Source organism: Pteropus medius, unplaced genomic scaffold, assembly GCF_902729225.1.
Source record: "Pteropus medius unplaced genomic scaffold, Ma_sr-lr_union100, whole genome shotgun sequence".
In the NCBI taxonomy this organism is placed as follows: domain Eukaryota; kingdom Metazoa; phylum Chordata; class Mammalia; order Chiroptera; family Pteropodidae; genus Pteropus; species Pteropus medius.
In genome coordinates, this window is record NW_024344372.1 from 327564 (window position 1) to 330956 (window position 3393).

The window sequence follows — 3393 nt, forward strand, 5'->3', positions numbered from 1 at the left end:
CCGCCTACCCACTTGGGGCATATCCCCTGCAAGCAATGCAACCCTGCAGTTGCCCTCACTACTCTAACACCCTCAGAGGATGAAGATTGTTGGCCTTGATAATGGCAGTGTGTGAGGGGAAATTATTTGGGGAAATACACTCCTCAGAGTTGCCACAGATGTAGGATGAGAAACACCGGTCTTTATGACATCTTGTTCATCTCTGGGAAGCAGGGAGAAGGCTGATATTTTCAACTCCATTGTTGGAGGAAGGAAGTGGGGCACAGAAAGGTTAAATGTTTTTTTAGTCAGGCAGCAAGAGGCTGCTCTAAAATGCTGCTTCAAAGCCCAAGGCATTCGCTTCCCTGGAATGCTCTGCTTCCCTTCTGAACCAAAACCCACATGTCACAGACAAGGAGCTAAGCCACACCGGGCCTGCTTTCCAACTGAACTGATTTAAAGCCAGTCCAAGGCCTGACCATCACCCCCCTATGGCCTGGTTGAGATGGTGGTGCAGGTTCTTCTACTTGCTCCTTCCAAGCATAAAGGGGTCCCGCATCACCAAATCTTTCCTGAGTTGCTGACTCCGCCTGGGCTCTGCTCTCAGTCTTCATGGAAAGAGGTCTTTCTGGAAGGCTAGCCTTTCCTTTAGATTATTCTGGAAGTACCAGGAGGACATCCTTCCCTGAGGGCTCAGGGCCCTTCTTTACTTTTGTTTCTAAAATGAAATGATGCTATAGCAGCAATAGCATTATGCGTAATAGAGAGAAGCAGTAGAGGGAAGCGGTTAAGGTCAAGATCTTTTGGGCCACTCTGACTAAAGCCTTGCTGTGTGACCTTAGGTAAGCTGATTAACCTCTCTGTGTGTCTGTTTTGTCATCTAAAGAACAAGGCCATTATATATGTAGTTATATAAATTAACATAAAAGAAAGTGCTAGAACAGTGCCTGGCACACAGTAAGTGCTGCATAAACTGATCAATTAGCATAATTCCAGCACTCTGATCTTCAAAAATGTCATCCTGCCGATTTCTTCCCAGTTCCTCTCTGTACACATGCATATTTTCACCTAGGCACGATCATAATTTATGGCACCTGGTTTTTGAGAGAAGTAGAAAACAATTTGGTTGCTTGAGAACAAATTTATAATCCATTAGCTCAATTTACTCAGATTGAACATTTCTTCATTATCACATAAGAAAAATGTTCATATTTACCAATATTGCCAGCTTCAAATTTTGGAAAAGATTTGGAATTCTTACTGCCAGTGTTACAACCATCAATTTCAACCACATTTGGCCACATTAGTGTTCATGCTTAGAGTACAATCACACAGTGTCAAATGTCTGGACAAGGCGAATGCAGTTCATTTGTCTACAGGAAATTCAGCGAAGCTGATTGTTCACATTGTGGCCACTTATAAGCATTCTGTGCTGTATAATAGTGTCAGTGTTGCGGTTTCTTACTTCACATGGTCAGAGAACACATTCCAGATAAGTGAATGTTCTAAATACCTGAAACCTCCTCTTTTACTGTCTGAAAAATGTTTAACATTTTGAAGGAAACGGTTCTAAAATAGATAGCATGCTCTTCTGCCTTAGTAAAAAGGATATACTTAAGAAAACTTAACCTTTTCCCGATGTCTTTAAATCATTATCGTGACCTAAAATAATTGCTTAGGCTGCCCTTCCTGGCCAGCGTCTGCATGCTCCTTCAGTAAATGGCCACAGCCCACTGTGCTTTCAAGTTTTCAGTCCAGTTTTATTATTTCCTCTGTTCTTTTCTCAGCAACTACTGTAGTTATGACCTTACATTTTGCAAGATTTTTTTGTGTTGTGTACTAGGAATCTAGATAAAGAAACATTTGACAATTTTCTCTTAAATAGGCTTTGAATGACAGTCCAAGGGTCTCACTTATAAGACAGATGGACTTTGGGAGAATTACTTTCTTTATGGCCCTCAATTTTAAAGCTATTGAGGTAAGTGGGAGTACTGACTATGTATAATAATGCAAAAGGGGTGGAAACGAAGTAGTTCTGGCTGGAAGGTCTGTAAGTGGAATAATCTACATGTCTAAAATGAGATTTTCATAAAAATTTTATTTTGCATTTTTAAATAATTCAATGCATTGGCAGTATAGTTAATGCCTCTATGAGAGAAACCAACGCACCAGCTCAGCCAATATCATTTTTACAGAGACATCATATTGGAAAACAACAAAGCTACATTAAAATGTTTATACACAGAGTTACTGTACTAAGAACAAAGCACCAACAAAACGCTTGTGCGCCACACATTGGAAATGCAAAGCAACACAGGCAGATACAGTTTTATACATATAAACCACATGAAACCAACTTTAAGGAACCAGATACCATTTCATTCATTGCTTGATGTTAGAACAGTTACCTTGGTTTATACTGAACATCTGAACTTACTGAAATTCTCATGAACTGAACATGCTTGTTAAGAACGGTGACGGTTGGTCAATCTGCAATGAACATGAATATTGGAAATCTGCACCCAAAAAAGTGGTTCAAAAGACTAATTGGATTATGGTAAAAACAAAGGTGGCACTTTGTGAATTATCATCGCATTTGAAAGGCCACCTGGGGTGCCATCAGTGTGGGAAAGGGTCTTCCACTGGGGCACAGGGCCTTAGCACGTTTTCTTCTCAGGAAACAGGCCAGGCTATTTCTGATGGTTCTGTTTGTCTACAGGTGGGTGAGGAGGGAGCTCAGGCCAGGACATGGGCCCCAGGGATTTGAGTTGTAGCTTAGGGAGAGCTCACTCCAACCCTGAGGGCTCAGCTCAGCTCATGCATTGCAGCTGAGGTGGCCTTCATCTTTCCTCCCATGCATCGACCAACAATTTTCTCTTGGGAACACAGTTGGATTTGAACAGAGCCTCTTCCCTCACAAAGGCCAGTGGAATCCATGTGGTTGAACCATGATACAATAATAAAGGCTTCCAAGAGGAAAGGAATTTTCATTTTGAATCACCGCCTTCATATAGCAACATAGCCATGGCCTCCTGGAAGTATAAAAGAATGTTTTTCAAGAAGGAAAAGCCAAAATCCCATGAAAGATGGCAAGCTAGACATGTCACACATGTGCACACACATACACACACACGCAGATGACATGTTCTATTTGTGCAGTTGTGGCTTGCCACAGTGGTCCAGTGACATGGTATAAGCAAGCACCCCCCCACACACAAAGCGTATGATGACAATTAAATTTCCACTTGTATCTTGGTTACAATAAGTATCTTTCACGACACTTAAATATACAAAGTTTCTGTTTAAGATATGCATGAAATGTTTCTTTTTTTTTTTCAAGAACTAAGGAAAGATCTATAGAGTCATATCTTCATTATCACATGTTGGGATTATCTTTCTGGTTCTTATATACAA